We start from the raw sequence: 17,880 nt of genomic DNA, 5'->3' as shown, positions 1-17,880 counted from the left end.
ATACATGTTAAAGTGCTCCCTCAAAACGTCTGAAAGTGCTCCCACAATACCTCAGAAAGTGATACCTCAACACCTCAGAAAGTCCTACCTCAGATAGTGCTCCCACAATACCTCAGATAGTGATCCCTCTGTACCTCAGAAAGTGCTCTCGCAGTACCTCAGAAATGCTCCCTCAAAACCTCAGAAAGTGCCCCTCAATAACTCAGACGGTGCTCCCTCAGTACCTCAGATGGCTCTCCCTCAGTACCTAAGAAAGTGCTCCCTCAGTACCTCAGAAACTGCTACCTCAGTACCTCAGATAGTTCTCCCTCAATACCTCAGAAAGTGTTCCCTGAATACCTCAGAACGTATGACCTCAATACCTCTGATAGCGCTCCCACAGTACCTCAGATAGTTCTCCCTCAGTACCTCAGATAGTTCTCCCTCAGTACCTCAGATAGTTCTCCCTCAGTACCTCAGATAGTTCTCCCTCAGTACCTCAGATAGTTCTCCCTCAGTACATCAGAAAGAGCTCCCTCAGTACATCAGAAAGAGCTCCCTCAGTACATCAGAAAGAGCTCCCTCAGTACATCAGAAAGAGCTCCCTCAGTACCTCAGATAATTTACCCTCAATTCCCCAGATAGTTCTCCCGCAGTACCTCTGAAAGTGCTCCCTCAATACCTCAGAAAGTGCCCCTCAATAACTCAGACGGTGCTCCCTCAGTACCTCAGATAGCTCTCCCTCAGTACCTAAGAAAGTGCTCCCTCAGTACCTCAGATAGTTCTCCCTCAGTACCTCAGAAAGTGCTCCCTCAATACCACAGAAAATGCTCTCACTATCTCAGATAGTTCTCTCACAATACCTGTTAAAGTGCTGCATTAATACGTCTGAAATTGCTCCCTCAATACGTCTGAAAGTGATCCCTCAATACCTCAGAAAGTCCTACCTCAGTACTTCAGATAGTGCTCCCACAATTACTCAGATAGTGATCCCTCATTACCTCAGCCTGTGCTCTCTCAGTACTCAGAAATGCTCCCTCCAAACCTCAGAAAGTGTTCCTCAGTTCCTCAGAAAGTGCTCCCTCAGTACGTCAGATGGTTCTCCCTCAGTACCTCAGATAGTTCTCCCTCAATACCTCAAATAGTTCTCCCACAATAACTCAAATAGTACTCCCTCAGTACCTCAGAAAGTGCTCGCTCAATACCTCAGACAGTGCCCCCTCAATACCTCAGACAGTGCTCCCTCCATACCTCAGAAAGTGCTCCCTCCATACCTCAGAAAGTGCTCCCTCCATACCTCAGAAAGTGCTCCCTCAGTACCTCAGATAATGCTCCCTCAATTCCCCAGATAGTTCTCCCTCAGTACCTCAGAAATTGCTCCATCAATACCTCAGAAGATTTCCCTCAGTACCTCAGAAAGTGCTCCCTCAGTACGTCAGAATCTGCTCCCTCAATATCTCAGATTATGCTGCCTCAATTCCCCTGATAGTTGTCCCTCAGTACCTCAAAGTGCTCCCTAAATACCTCAGAAAGTGCTCCCTCAATAACTCAGAAAATGCTCACTCAATATCTCAGATAGTTCTCCCTCAATACCTGTTAAAGTGCTGCATTAAAACGTCTGAAAGTGCTCCCTCAATACTTCTGAAAGTGATCTCTCAATACCTCAGAAAGTCCTACCTCAGTACTTCAGATAGTGTTCCCACAATTACTCAGATAGTGATCCCTCATTACCTCAGCCTGTGCTCTGTCAGTACTCAGAAATGCTCCCTCCAAACCTCAAAGTGTTCCTCAATTCCTCAGAAAGTGCTCCCTCAGTACCTCAGATGGTTCTCCCTCAGTACCTCAAATAGTTCTCCCTCAATACCTCAAATAGTACTCCCTCAGTAGCTCAGAAAGTGCTCGCTCAATACCTCAGACAGTGCTCGCTCAATACCTCAGACAGTGCCCCCTCAGTACCTCAGACAGTGCTCCCTCAGTACCTCAGACAGTGCTCCCTCAGTACCTCAGACAGTGCTCCCTCAGTACCTCAGACAGTGCTCCCTCCGTACCTGAGAAAGTGCTCCCTCCGTACCTGAGAAAGTGCTCCCTCAGTACCTCTGATAATGCTCCCTCAGCACCTCAGAAAGTGCCCCCTCAGTTCATCAGAAAGTGCCCCCTCAGTTCATCAGAAAGTGCCCCCTCAGTTCATCAGAAAGTGCCCCCTCAGTTCATCAGAAAGTGCTCCCTCAGTTCATCAGAAAGTGCTCCCTCAGTTCATCAGAAAGTGCTCCCTCAATTCCTCAGATATTTGCCCCTCAGTACCTCAGATAGTTCTCGCTCAGTACCTCAAAAAGTGCTCCCTGAATTCCTCAGAAAGTGCCAACTCAATACCTGAGTCAGTGCTCCCTCAGCACCTCAAAAAGTGCTCCCTCAGTACCTCAGAAAGTGCTCCCTCAGCACCTCAAAATGTGCTCCCTCAATACCTCAGAAATTGCTCCCTCAATATTTCAGATGGTTCTCCCACTATACCTAAGATAATGCTCCCACAATTTCTCAGAAAGTGCTCCCTCAGTACATCAGAAAGAGCTCCCACAATACCTCAGATGATTCTCCCTCAGTACCACAGAAAGTGCTCCCTCAATACCTCAGACAGTCCTACCCCAGGACCTCAGATTCTGCACGCTAAATACCTCAGAATGTGATCCCTCAATACCTCAGAAAGTCCTACCTCAGTACCTCAGATAGTGCTCCCACAATACCTCAGATAGTGATCCCTCAGTACCTCAGAAAATGCTCCCTGAATACCTCAGAAAGTGCTCCCTGCATACTTCAGATGGTTCCCGCTCAGTACCTCAGATAGTTCTCCCTCAGTACCTCTGAAAGCGCTCCCTCAATTCCTCAGATAGTTCTCCCTCAGTACCTCAAATAGTTCTTCCTCAGTACCTCAGAAAATGTCCCCTCAATACCTCATACAGTGCTCCCTCAGTACCTCAGAAAGTGATCCCACAGTATCTCAGATATTTCTCCCTCAGTACCTCAGATAGCTCTCCCTCAATACCTCAGTAAGTGCCCCTCAATACCTCAGACAGTGCTCCCTCAGTACCTCAGAAAGTGCTCCCCAATACCTCAAATAGTTCTCCCTCAATACCTCAAATAGTTATCCCTCAATACCTCAAATAGTTATCCCTCAATACCTCAAATAGTTATCCCTCAATACCTCAGAAAGTGCGCCCTGAATTCCTCAGATAGTTCTCCCTCATTACCTCAGAACGTACTCCCTCAATACCTCAGAAAGTGCATCCTCAATACCTCAGACAGTGCTCCCTCAATACTTCATAAAGTGCTCCCATAGTACCTCAGGTAGTTCTCCCTCAATACGTCAGAAAGTGCTCACTCAGTACCTCAGATCGTTCTCCCTCACTACCTCAGATAGTTCTCCCTCAATACGTCTGAAAGTGCTCCCTCAATACTCATAAATTGATCCCCCAATACCTCAGAAAGTGCTCCCTCAGTACCTCAGATAGTTCTCCCTCAATACCTCAAATACTTCTCCCTCAATACCTCAGAGAGTGCTCCCTCAATACCTCAGAGAGTGCTCCCTCAATACCTCAGAGAGTGCACACTCAGCACATCAGAAAGAGCTCCCACAGTACCTCAGAAAATGCTCCCACAATACCTCAGATAGTGATCCATCAGTACATCAGACAGTGTTCCCTCAGTACCTCAGAAAATGCTCCCTCAATTCATCAGAATGTGCTCCCTCAACACCTCGTATGGTTCTCCCTCAGTACCTCAGAAAGTTCCCCCTCAATACCTCAGACAGTGCTCCCTCAGTACCTCAGACAGTGCTTCCTCACTATCTGAGAAAGTTCTCCCTCAATATCTCAGAAAGTGCTCCAACAATATCTAAGTAAGTGCTCCCTCAATTCCTCAGAAAGTGTTCCGAGTACCTCAGAAAGTGCTCCCTTAATATCTCAGAAAGGGCTCCCTCAATATCTCAGATAATTCTCCCTCAATATCTCAGATTGTGCTCCCTCAATATCTCAGAAATTTCTCCCTCAGTACCTCAGAAATTGCTTCCTCAATACCTCAGAAAGTGTTCCCTCAGTCCCTCAGACAGTGCTCCCTCAATACTTCGGAAATTGCTCCCTCAGTACCTCAGAACGTGCTCCGTCAATACCTTAGATAATGTTCCCTCAATACTTCAGAAAGTGATTCCTGAATAGCTCAGATAATGCTCCCTCAATACCTCAGAAAGTTCTCCCGCAGTACCTCAGATAATGCTCCATAAATACCACAAAAAGTGCTCCCTCGATATCTCAGATAATTCTCCCTCAATACCTCTGATAGTGCTCCCTCAGTACCTCAGATAATACTCCCTCCATTCCTCAGATAGTGCTCTCTCAATATCTCAAAGTGCTCCCTCAGTACTTCAGAAAGTGCTCCCTCAATATCTCAGATAGTACTCCTTCAGTACCTCAGAAAGTCCTCCCTCAGTACCTCAGAAAGTACTCCCTGAATATCTAAGAAAGTGCTTCATCAATATCTAAGTAAGTGCTCCCTCGACACCTAAGAAAGTGCTCCCTCAGTACCTCGGAAAGTGCTCCCTCGGTACCTCAGACTTTGCTCCCTCAATACCTCAGATAGTTCTCCCTCAATAACTCACATAGTACTCCCTTAATACCTCAGAATGCGCTCCCTCAATATCTCAGAAAGTGCTCCCTCAATTCCTCAGCAAGTGGTCCCTCTATACCTCTGAAATTGCTCCCTCTATACCTCTGAAATTGCTCCCCCAATATCTCAGAAAGTGCTCCATCAATACCTCAGATAGTTCTCCCTCAATACCTTGCTTAGTTCTCCCTCAGTACTTCAGACAGTGCTCCCTCAATACCTGAGATATTTCTCCCTCAATAATTCAGATATTACTCCCTTAATACCTCAGACAGTGCTCCCTCAATATCTCAGAAAGTGCTCCCTCAATAACTCTGAAAGTGCTCCCTCAGTACCTCAGAGAGTGCTCCCTCAGTACCTCAAAGTACCCCCTCAATACCTCTGAAAGCACCACTTTGTTGTGTTTAACCCCCAAAGCCCCTCAGACAGTAGCTCCACAAAACATTCACATCCTCAACACTTCAGGGCTCTGCCCAGCTCCCCCCTTCAGACGGTGAGGACCCACATCCACTCCTGTCCAAGACTGGAGCCCATGTTCCCAGAACATGACTTGTCTCTGTGGATTAATTTTAGAATTCCTACAGTGTAGAAGCAAGCCATTCCGTCCATTGGCCCCACACTGACTGTCTGAACAGCATCCCACCCAGACTCACATCCTCTACTCTATCCCTGTAATGCTGCATTTCCCATGGCATCTTTGGACTGTGGGAGGAAACTGGATCACCCGGAGGAAACCCGCACAGATAGAGAGAGAATGTGTAAACTCTACACAGACAGTCACCGGGAGTTAGAATCAAACCACTGAGGCACCGTGCTGTCCTCTCTCCCTGGATGTCATCTCATCTAACCTTTTACTAAGCAGTCTCCCATGTGAAAACATCTCATCTGTCTCCTTGGTCATCCCTTCAAAAGCTCCATCAAGTTGGACACATCATTTCCACAAACAAAGCCAAGCTGACCATCCCTAATCAATTCTTGCTTTTCCAAATGTATGTAAGTTGTCTCTCAGAATGCCCTCCAACAGCTGACCCACCACTGCCATCAGGCTCACAGCTCCATAGTTCAATGGCTGTTCCTTGCAGCCTTACTTCAATAATGGCCCATCATTAATCACCCTCCAGTCTTCAGGCCCCTCACCCGTTGTCACTGATCAGTCCATCTGACAAGGCCATCTCCATCCTTCTGTAACCTAAGGCTATCCTCCTCAGTATTTATCACCCAACCAATCTTCATATCATTCATGAACCCAATGATTAACCATCCACCATTCAAACCTACATCTTTTCTATCAGCCACATCAGCAAGACCCCAACAGTGAGACATGAACGGACAGAGATTTCTCATTGGGCCATCACTGTCTGCTTCCTGCCACTCAGCATTCTGCGCCAAATTCCTTGGATCTTGAGTTTTTATTTTCACTATCAGTTTCCGGTATGGATCCTGATAAAAGCCTCACTAACCTCCAAGCAGGCGACAGGAAAGTATTGCCCTTATTTACACACCTGGTCACCTCCTTAAACAGTGCGATCCCATTGGTCAGACCTGACCTCCACTTAACAGAACCATTCTGACTGTTCTTCATGAACTCCAGTCTCTTTAAATGCTGATTAATTCTATCTCCCAAAATTGCTTCCAACAGACGTCCCACCCACGATATTAGCCTGACCGGCCTGGAGCTGCCTGGTATATCCCATGCTCCCTCTTGAATAACAGTAACACATGGTCAGTCTGCAGACAACTCTCCTGTGGCCAGAGGGGATTTGAAAATGTTTGCTCGTGTACCTGCTACTTCCTCCATCACCTCATTTGGTAAACTGAGATACATTTCCACCGTCTTTGGAGATTTATTGGGTTGTAAGAAGGCCAGACCACTCAGAACCATCTCTCTCTATATATATGCTAATTCATTTAATTATATCACAGAGCATCTCCACGATTTATTATCAACCCTGTCCCAGTGAGCACTGACAAAGTGCATCCATTCACTACACCCTCTGGGTCCATGCACAAACTCTCACTGTGTTCCACAACCTACTCTTTCTCTCATTATCAATTCACCCTTAATGTCACTGTAAGGAACTTTCAGGTTTTTATTTCCACTCTTAGCCCTCCTCTCTCCCAGGCAATTACCCTGCAATACGATTTGGAGGAGTGTTGGATGTCATTCTGGAAGTGGATGAGCATTGGGAAGCTCAGAAATAAGAAACACACGCCTGTGCTGCGTGTGGGGCAGTGGGATCCATTTGGGATGAGCAGACGGAAGCTGAGGAATAAACCTCAGCCCTGCAGCATGAAAATATCCCTTTGAGCTGGCAGGTCAGTCACGTGAAACGAACCCTCCAACCCTGGGAAAAGAGGATGTAACCTCTTCAAGTTCAAAAACCAAATGAAGACGGTCTGTTTGAACACAGTCTCTGGAATCTGGACACGGGAATCATTGCTGAGCAGGGTCTGTAGGACGCAGAAGCAGCAATGTACTGAACAATTCCCGATATTCCTTGTAGACCACAAGACATGAGAGCAGAAATTAGGCCATTCAGGGCATCTGATAGTGTGGCAATCACTCAGTACTGACTCTCTTACAATGCAGCACTCCATCAGTACTGATCCTCTGACAGTGCACCACTCCCTTAGTACTGACCCTCTGACAGTGCAGCACTCTCTCAGTACTGACCCTCTGAGTGTAGGACTCCCTCTGGACTGACCCTCTGACAGTGCTGCACTCCCTCAGAAGTGACACTCTGACAATGCAGCACTCCCTCAGTACTGACACTCTGACAGTGCAGCACTCTCTCAGTACTGACCCTCTGACAGTGCAGCACTCCCTCAGTACTGACTGTCTGACAGTGCAGCTCTCCCTCAGTACTAACCGTCTGACAGTGCAGTACTCCCTCAGAACTGACCGTCTGACAGTGCAGCATTCCCTCAGTACTGACCCTCTGACAGTGCAGCACTCTCTCAGTACTGACCCTCTGACAGTGCAGCACTCCCTCAGAACTGACCCTCTGACAGTGCAGCACTCCCTCAGTACTGACTGTCTGACAGTGCAGCTCTCCCTCAGTACTAACCGTCTGACAGTGCAGTACTCCCTCAGAACTGACCGTCTGACAGTGCAGCATTCCCTCAGTACTGACCCTCTGACAGTGCAGCACTCTCTCAGTACTGACCCTCTGACAGTGCAGCACTCCCTCAGAACTGACCCTCTGACAGTGCAGCACTCCCTCAGAACTGACCCTCTGACAGTGCAGCACTCCCTCAGTACTGACTGTCTGACAGTGCAGCTCTCCCTCAGTACTAACCGTCTGACAGTGCAGCATTCCCTCAGTACTGACCCTCTTACAGTGCAGCATTCCCTCAATACAGACCCTCTGACAGTGCTGCACTCCCTCAGTACGGACTTATTGACAGTACAGCACTCCCTCAGCACTCGCCCTCTGACAGTGCAGCACTCCCTGAGCACTAACCCTCTGACAGTGCAGCACTCCCTCACTACTGACCCTCTGACAATGCTGCACTCCCTCCACACTGACCCTCTGACAGTGCAACGCTCCCTCCGTACTGACCTTCTGATAGTGTAGCACTCTCTCTGAAATGACCCTCTGACAGTGCAGCACGCCCTCCACACTGATTCTCTGACAGTGCAGCTCTCCCTCAGTACTGACCCTCTGACAGTGCAGCACTCCCTCAGTACTGACCCTCTGACAGTGCAGCACTCCCTCAGTAATGACCCTCTGAAACAACACCTTCAGAACTGACACACTGACCAAGTAGCGCTCCCTAAGTAATGACCCTTTGACAGACCATCACTCTCTCAGTACTGACCCTCTGGCAATGCAGCAATCACTCAGTACTGACTGTCGGACACATAGTGTGGCGCTCCATCAGTACTGACCCTCTCACAGCGCGGTGATCCCTCAGTTCTAACCCTTTCACAGTGCAGCGCTCCCACAGTAGTAACCCTCTCACAGTGCGACACTCTGACAGCATGGCCATCAATTAGCACTGACCAGCAGAGAGTGGGCACTTCATCATTGCTGACTCTCACTGCATAGCAATCCCCCCGTCCTGACCCTCTGACAATGCTGCACTCCCTCCACACAGACCCTCTGACAATGCTGCACTCCCTCCACACTGACCCTCTGACAATGCTGCACTCCCCCCATACTGAACCCCTGATAATGCTGCACTCCCACACACTGACCCTCTGACAATGCTGCATTCCCTCCACACTGACCCTCTGACAATGTTGCACTCCCTCCACACTGACCCTCTGACAATGCTGCACTCCCCCCACACTGACCCTCTGACAATGCTGCACTCCCCCCACACTGACCCTCTGACAATGCTGCACTCCCCCCATACTGAACCCCTGATAATGCTGCACTCCCACACACTGACCCTCTGACAATGCTGCATTCCCACCACACTGACCCTCTGACAATGCTGCACTCCCCCCACACTGACCCTCTGACAATGCTGCACTCCCTCCACACTGACCCTCTGACAATGCTGCACTCCCCCCACACTGACCGTCTGACAATGCTGCACTCCCCCCACACTGACCCTCTGACAATGCTGCACTCCCCCCATACTGAACCCCTGATAATGCTGCACTCCCACACACTGACCCTCTGACAATGCTGCATTCCCACCACACTGACCCTCTGACAATGCTGCACTCCCCCCACACTGACCCTCTGACAATGCTGCACTCCCTCCACACTGACCCTCTGACAATGCTGCACTCCCCCCACACTGACCGTCTGACAATGCTGCACTCCCCCCACACTGACCCTCTGACAATGCAGCACTCCCTCCACACTGACCCTCTGAAAATGCTGCACTCCCTCCACACTGATCCTCTGATAGTGATGCACTCCCTCTGTACTGACTCTCTGACAGTGTGGAAGTGACCCTGTACTGACCCTCCGACAGTGTGGCCCAATCTCAGGACAAAACCTCTGACAGTGCAGCTCTCCATCAGAACTGACCCTCTGACAGTGTAGCACTCCATCAGAGGTGACACTCTGACAGTGCAGCACTCCCTCGGTACTGAACCTCTGACAGTGCAGCACTCCCTCAGTACTGACCCTCGGACAGTGCGGCTCTCCCTCAGAACTGATCATCTGACAGTGCAGCACGGCCTCAGTACTGACCCTCTGACAGTGCTGCACTCCCTCAGTACTGACTTATTGACAGTGCAGCACTCCCTCAGTACTGACCCTCTGACAGTGCAGCTCCCCCTCAGTACTGACCCTCGGACAGTGCAGCCCTCCCTCAGTACTGACACTCGGACAATGCTGCACTCCCTCCACACTGATCCTCTGACAGTGCAGCTCTCCCTCAGTATTGACCCTCTGACAGTGCTGCACTCCCTCAGTACTGACCCTCTGACAGTGTAGCTCCCCCTCAGTACTGACCCTCTGACAGTGCAACGCTGCCTCAGTACGGTCCCTCTGATAATGTAGCACTCTCTCTGTAATGAACCTCTGACAATGCTGCACTCCCTCCACACTTATCCTCTGACAGTGCAGCTCTCCCTCAGTACTGACCCTCTGACAGTGCAGCACTCTCTCAGTACTGACCCTCTGACAGTGCAGCACTCCCTTATTAATGACCCTCTGACAGTGCAGCACTCCCTCAGTACGGACCCTCTGACAGTGCAACGCTCGCTCAGTACTGACACTCTGACAGTGCAGCACTCCCTCAGTACTGACCGTCTGACAGTGCAGCACTCCCTCAGTACTGACCGTCTGACAGTGCAGCACTCCCTCAGTACTGACCGTCTGACAGTGCAGCACTCCCTCAGTACTGACCCTCTGACAGTGCAGTACTCCCTCAGAACTGACCGTCTGACAGTGCAGCTCTCCCTCAGTACTGACCCTCTGACAGTGCAGTACTCCCTCAGAACTGACCGTCTGACAGTGCAGCATTCCCTCAGTACTGACCCTCTGACAGTGCTGCACTCCCTCCACACTGATCCTCTGACAGTGCAGCACTCCCACAGTACTGACCCTCTGACAGTGCAGCACTCTCTCAGTACTGACCCTCTGATAATGTAGCACTCTCTCTGTAATGAACCTCTGACAATGCTGCACTCCCTCCACACTGACACTCTGACAATGCTGCACTCCCTCCACACTTATCCTCTGACAGTGCAGCTCTCCCTCAGTACTGACCCTCTGACAGTGCAGCACTCCCTCAGTACTGACTTACTGACAGTGAAACACTCCCTCAGGACTGACCGTCTGACAGTGCAGCATTCCCTCAGGACTGACCCTCTGACAGTGCAGCATTCCCTCAGTACTGACCATCTGACTGTGCTGCACTCCCTCAGTACTGACCCTCTGACAGTGCAGCACTCCCTCCACACTGATCCTCTGACAGTGCAGCACTCCATCTGTACTGACCCTCTGACAGTGCGGCCCTCCCTCAGAACTGATCCTCTGACAGTGCAGTACTCCATCAGTACTGACCCTCTGACAGTGCAGCACTCCCTCAGGACTGACCAGCTGACAGTGCTGCACTCCCTCAGGACTGACCCTCTGACAGTGCAGCACTCCCTCAGTACTGACCCTCTGACAATGCTGCACTCCCTCCACACTGATCCTCTGACAGTGCAGCTCTCCCTCAGTACTGACCCTCTGACAGTGCATCACTCCCTCACTACTGACCATCTGACAGCACAGCACTCCCGCAGTACTGACCCTCTGACAATGCTGCACTCCCTCCACACTGATCCTCTGACAGTGCAGCTCTCCCTCAGTACTGACCCTGACAGTGCAGCACTCAGTGCTGACCCTCTGACAATGCTGCACTCCCTCCACACTGATCCTGACAGTGCAGCACTCCCTCAGTACTGATGCTCTGACTGTGCTGCACTCCCTCAGTACTGAACCTCTGACAGTGCAGCACTCCCTCAGAACTGACCCTCTGACAGTGCAGCACTCCCTCAATACTGACCATCTGGCAGTGTAGCACTCTCTCTGTAATGAACCCTGACAATGCTGCACTCCCTCACACTGATCCTCTGACAGTGCAGCTCTCCCTCAGTACTGACCCTCTGACATTGCAGCACTCCCTCAGGACTGACCCTCTGACAGTGCAGCATTCCCTCAATACTGACCCTCTGACCGTGCTGCACTACCTCAGCAGTGACCCTCTGACTGTGCTGCACTACCTCAGTACTGACCATCTGACTGTGCTGCACTCCCTCAGTACTGACCCTCTGACAATGCTGCACTCCCTCCACACTGATCCTCTGACAGTGCAGCTCTCACTCAGTACTGACCCTCTGACAGTGCAGCTCTCCCTCAGTAGTGACCCTCTGACAGTGTAGCACTCTCTCTGTACTGACCCTCAGACTGCGCAGCACTCCCTCAGTACTGACCCTCTGACAATGCTGCACTCCCTCACACTGATACTCTGACAGTGCAGCTCTCACTCAGTACTGATCCTCTGACAGTGCAGCTCTCCCTCAGTACTGACCCTCAGACTGCGCAGCACTCCCTCAGTACTGACGCTCTGACTGTGCTGCACTCCCTCAGTACTGACCCTCTGACAGTGCAGCACTCCCTCAGGACTGACCAGCTGACAGTGCTGCACTCCCTCAGGACTGACCCTCTGACAGTGCAGTACTCCCTCAGGACTGACCAGCTGACAGTGCAGCTCTCCCTCAGTACTGACGCTCAGACAGTGCAGCACTCCCTCAGTACTGACCCTCTGACAATGCTGCACTCCCTCCACACTGATCCTCTGACAGTGCAGCTCTCCCTCAGTACTGACCCTCTGACAGTGCAGCACTCCCTCAGTACTGACCCTCTGACAGCGCAGCACTCCCTCAGTACTGAGCCTCTGACAGCGCAGCACTCCCTCAGTACTGACCCTCTGACAATGCTGCACTCCCTCCACACTGATCCTCTGACAGTGCAGCTCTCCCTCAGTACTGACCCTCTGACAGTGCAGCTCTCCCTCAGTACTGACCCTCTGACAGTGCAGCTCTCCCTCAGTACTGACCCTCTCAAAGTTCAGCACTCCCTCAGTACTGACCCTCTCACAGTGCAGCACTCCATCAGTACTGACTCTCTGACAGTGCAGCACTCCCTCAGTAATGACCCTCTGAAACAACACCTTCAGAACTGACACACTGACCAAGTAGCGCTCCCTAAGTAATGACCCTTTGACAGACCATCACTCTCTCAGTACTGACCCTCTGGCAATGCAGCAATCACTCAGTACTGACTGTCGGACACATAGTGTGGCGCTCCATCAGTACTGACCCTCTCACAGCGCGCTGATCCCGCAGTAATTACCCCGTCAGTGTGTGGTGTTCCCTCATTTCTAACTCTTTCACAGTGCAGCGCTCCCTCAGTAGTAACCCTCTCACAGTGCAACACTCTGACAGCAAGGCCATCCATTAGCACTGACCTGCAGAGTGTTCACTTCATCATTGCTGACTCTCTCACTGCATAGCAATCCCCCCGTCCTGACTCTCTGACAATGCTGCACTCCCTCCACACAGACCCTCTGACAATGCTGCACTCCCTCCACACAGACCCTCTGACAATGCTGCACTCCCTCCACACAGACCCTCTGACAATGCTGCACTCCCTCCACACTGACCCTCTGACAATGCTGCACTCCCTCCACACTGACCCTCTGACAATGCTGCACTCCCTGACCCTCTGACAATGCTGCACTCCCTCCACACTGACCCTCTGACAATGCTGCACTCCCTCCACACTGACCCTCTGACAATGCTGCACTCCCTCCACACTGACCCTCTGACAATGCTGCACTCCCTCCACACTGACCCTCTGACAATGCTGCACTCCCTCCACACTGACCCTCTGACAATGCTGCACTCCCTCCACACTGACCCTCTGACAATGCTGCACACCTTCCACACTGACCCTCTGACAATGCTGCACACCCTCCACACTGATCCTCTGACAATGCTGCACTCGCTCCACACTGATCCTCTGACAATGCTGCACTCCCTCCACACTGATCCTCTGACAATGCTGCACACCCTCCACACTGATCCTCTGACAATGCTGCACACCCTCCACACTGATCCTCTGAAAATGCTGCACAACCTCCACACTGATCCTCATGACAATGCTGCACTCCCTCCACACTGACCCTCTGACAATGTTGCACTCCCTCCACACTGATCCTCTGACAATGCTGCACTCCCTCCACACTGACCCTCTGACAATGTTGCACTCCCTCCACACTGACCCTCTGACAGTACAGCACTCCCTCACTACTGGCCCATTGCCAGTGCAACACTCCCTCAGTGCTGACCCTCTGACAGTGCAGCACTCCCTCAGTGCTGACCCTCTGACAGTGCAGCACTCCCTCAGTGCTGACCCTCTGACAGTGCAGCACTCCCTCAGTGCTGACCCTCTGACAGTGCAGCACTCCCTCAGTGCTGACCCTCTGATGGTGCAATGCTCTCAGAGTACAGAGCCTCAGACAGTGCCGCATTCCCTCTGGACTGAACCTCTGACAGTGTGGTGCTCCCTCAGTACTGACCCTTTGACAGTGTAGTAATCTTCAGAAATGGCCTTCTAGTAATGAAGCAGTCCCTAACTACTGACTGTCCGACAGTGCGGTGATCCCTCAGTACTGACCCTCTGACAGTGCAGCACTCCCTCAGTGCTCACTCTCTGACAGTGCAGCACTCCCTCAGTACTGACCCTCTGACAGTGCAGCACTCCCTCAGTACTGACCCTCAGACTGCGCGGCACTCCCTCAGTACTGACCCTCAGACTGCGCGGCACTCCCTCAGTACTGACCCTTTGACAGTGCTGCACTCCCTCAGTACTGACCCTCTGGCAATGCAGCACTCCCACAGTACTGACCCTCTGGCAATGCAGCACTCCCTCAGTACTGACCCTCTGACAGTGCTGCACCCCCTCAGTACTGACCCTCTTTTTTCTATTTCATGGAGTCTTGTGGAAATGTGGAGACATAGGGTTTGCAGATTCTGCGGAAGTATGAGCGAGACACAGAACCCAAGCCCTGTCTGAAACTCTCTGTAATAGTCTATTCAGAGGCACAGAGTCACAGAGATACTCAGCTTGGAAACAGTCCTTCCTGTCCAACGCGACCATACCAACCAGATATTCTCATCTCATTTCATTCCATTTGCTAGCACTTGGCTGATATCCCTCTAAACCCTTCCTATTCACATACTCATCCTGATGGCTTTCAAATGTCACAGTTGTACCAGCCCCCATCACTTCCTCTGGCAGCTACCTGCATGCCCTTGAATAAGTGCTCAAACATTCATACTGTCGATACAAACTCCAATAAACACCAACCTACAAAAGGCTATCATTGTCATCTTCAACCCACCCTTTGCTTCATCGTTATGCTGATTGCAGCACAGGTACAGAAACAGTTTTAGTGACCATCCACCGGCACCCGGTAATAAACTTATTTTCAAATGGGGCTTGCATGTGATTCCCACCCCCTCTAATAGTTACCTGGAAGGTGGGGGTGAGCTGTACTCTCCTTACTGCAGTCCTTGGGTGTCCCACAGTGATGTTAGGGAGGGAGCTCCAGGATTTTGACCTGAACCATGTAAAGAGCTCTCTTCCTGGAGTGTCCTTTTTAAAGTTGGGAAGTTAGTATAGACCAGGAGGACCCGAGAGCTGCTGTCCTGTCAGAGAGAGAGGCCTGGTGGGTCACACACCTCAGGTGAGGGGCGAGGTTGAGAATCAGGGGCCTTCATGGTAATTTCAGACATGATAGAGATTGAACCAACAGTGTTGGCATCACGATCCAGTTAGCTGAGGTAACTGACCCCACTTTGTAGCCGAGGGATTCAATCCCTTGAACAGAGCAAGCTTGAGAATTCAACACTAAAACCAATCTGTACGGACCAGCTGGAGACCTGAAACATCATTACAGAGATTGCTGAAGAAGCTAAGCATGTCCGGCAGCATCTCTGATGGGAGAGGGAGAAAGAGACAGACAGAGTTTACCTTTCAATCCAGTGATTTCTGCGGGAAAGCTCCTTCAGAACAGACCGTTTTGAGGAAGGGTCCCTTGAAATGTGAATTGTTCCTCTCTCTCCTCACCGTTGCTACTGAATATCCCCAGCCATCTGTTTGCTTGAGAATTTGATCTGACCTGATCCAAGCGTCACTGAGTCATTCAGTCTGTGCTCAATGCCCTGAGGCTGCTTCTGCTGAAAGTTGACAAACAGGTTTACGAGGTGTTCTGGGGATAAACATACTGGGGGATGGTTTCTAAGGTATTGAGGGAGCACTATCTGTCAGTACAGGGTGCAGATGGTCGAAAGGTACAGATACACTTCATAGATCATAGAACATAGGACAGTCCAGCACAGAACAGGCCCTTCAGCCCACGATGTTGTGCCGACCATTGATCCTTATGGAACGTAAACCTAATGTACAAACCCTCAAATGTCTGTGACCATATGCATGCCCAGCAGTCTCTTAAATATCCCCAATGACCTCGCTTCCACAACTGCTGCTGGCAACGCATTCCATGCTCTCACAACTCTCTGTGTAAAGAACCCGCCTCTGACATCCCCTCTATACTTTCCGCCAAACAGCTTAAAACTACGACCCCTCGTGTTAACAATTTCTTCCCTGGGAAAAAATCTCTGGCTATCAACTCTATCTATACCTCTCATTATCTCGTATACCTCAATTAGGTCCCCTCTCCTCCTCTTTTTCTCCACTGAAACAAAGTCCGAGCTCAGTCAACCTCTCCTCATAAGATAAGCCCTCCAGTCCAGGCAGCATCCTGGTAAACCTCCTCTGAACCCTCTCCAAAGCATCCACATCTTTCCTATAATAGGGTGACCAGAACTGGACGCAGTATTCCAAGTGCGGTCTAACCAAAGTTTTCTAGAGCTGCAACAAGATCTCACGGTTCTTAAACTCAATCCCCCTGTTAATGAAAGCCAAAACACCATATGCTTTCTTAACAACCCTGTCCACTTGGGTGGCCATTTTAAGGGATCTATGTACCTGCACACCAACATCCCTCTGTTCCTCCACACTGCCAAGAATCCTATCCTTAATCCTGTACTCAGCTTTCAAGTTCGACCTTCCAACATGCATCACCTCGCATTTATCCAGGTTGAACTCCATCTGCCACCTCTCAGCCCATCTCTGCATCCTGACAATGTCCTGCTGCAGCCTACAACATCCCTCTCTATACTGTCAACGACACCTCCAACCTCTAGGTCATCTGCAAACTTGCTGACCCATTCTTCAATCCCCTCATCCAAGTCATTAACAAAAATTACAAACAGTAGAGGCCCAAGGACAGAGCCCTGTGGAACACCACTCACCACAGCCTTCCAGGCAGAATACTTTCCTTCCATTAACACTTGCTGTCTTCTGTTGGCCAGCCAATTCTGTATCCAGACAGAATTTCCCTGTATCCCATTCCTCCTGACCTTCTGAATGAGACTACCATGGGGAACCTTAAATGCCTGATTGAAGTCAAGATACACAACATCCACCGCTCGACCCTCATCAACCTGCCTAGTAACATCCTCAAAGAACTCAATAAGATTTGTGAGGCATGACCTGTCCCTCACAAAGCCGTGCTGACTGCATTTAATCAAACCATGCTCTTCCAGATGGTCATATATCCGATCCCTCAGAATCCTTTCTAACTCCTTGCAGACGATAGACGTGAGACTGACTGGTCTGTAATTGCCCAGAATTTCCCTAATTCCTTTGTTGAAGAGAGGAACTACATTTGCCTCCATCCAGTCCCCTGGTGAGGGTTGGGCTGGGGGCGGTGTGTAGACGGCGGCGAAGATCAGGTTTGGGGTGGTGTGTGGACGACGGTGAGGGATATGCTTGGGGCGGTGTGTGTACGTTGGTGAGGGTCTGGCTGGGGACGGTCTTAGCTGGAGGTGAGGGTCAGGTTGGGGGCAGTGGGAGGATGGTGGTGAGGACCAGGCTGGTGCCAGGATGTGGGCAGCGGTGAGGGTCAGGCTGAGGTCAGTGTGTGGATGGTGGTGTGAGTCAGGCTGGGTGCGGTGTGTGGGTGGTAGTGAGGGTCAGGCTGGGGACGGTGTGTGGGAGGCAGTGAGGGTCAGGCTGGGGGCGGTGTGTGGGTGGTAGAGAGGGTCAGGCTAGGGGCAGTGTGTGGCTGGTAGTGAGGGTCAGGCTGGGGGCGGTGTGTGGCTGGTAGTGAGGGTCAGGCTGGGGGCGGTGTGTGGCTGGTAGTGAGGGTCAGGCTGGGGGC

The 17,880-nt window shown here is 50.8% G+C and overlaps 1 long non-coding RNA gene across 1 annotated transcript in view; it reads right to left on the bottom strand.

Moving 5' to 3' along the window:
• Positions 1-15,819, bottom strand: part of LOC132810130 (uncharacterized) — a 40,901-nt gene extending 25,082 nt beyond the window's left edge. The window contains exon 1 of the long non-coding RNA XR_009642735.1: positions 15,627-15,819. This is a non-coding gene — a long non-coding RNA (uncharacterized LOC132810130). The remainder of the gene's footprint in view (positions 1-15,626) is intronic.
• Between the last annotated feature and the right edge of the window lie 2,061 nt (positions 15,820-17,880).

The sequence above is a fragment of the Hemiscyllium ocellatum genome, unplaced genomic scaffold (genome assembly GCF_020745735.1).
Source record: "Hemiscyllium ocellatum isolate sHemOce1 unplaced genomic scaffold, sHemOce1.pat.X.cur. scaffold_152_pat_ctg1, whole genome shotgun sequence".
In the NCBI taxonomy this organism is placed as follows: Eukaryota; Metazoa; Chordata; class Chondrichthyes; order Orectolobiformes; family Hemiscylliidae; genus Hemiscyllium; species Hemiscyllium ocellatum.
The sequence above is the reverse complement of the archived record's forward strand: the minus strand, read 5'-3'. Positions and strand labels throughout refer to the sequence as shown.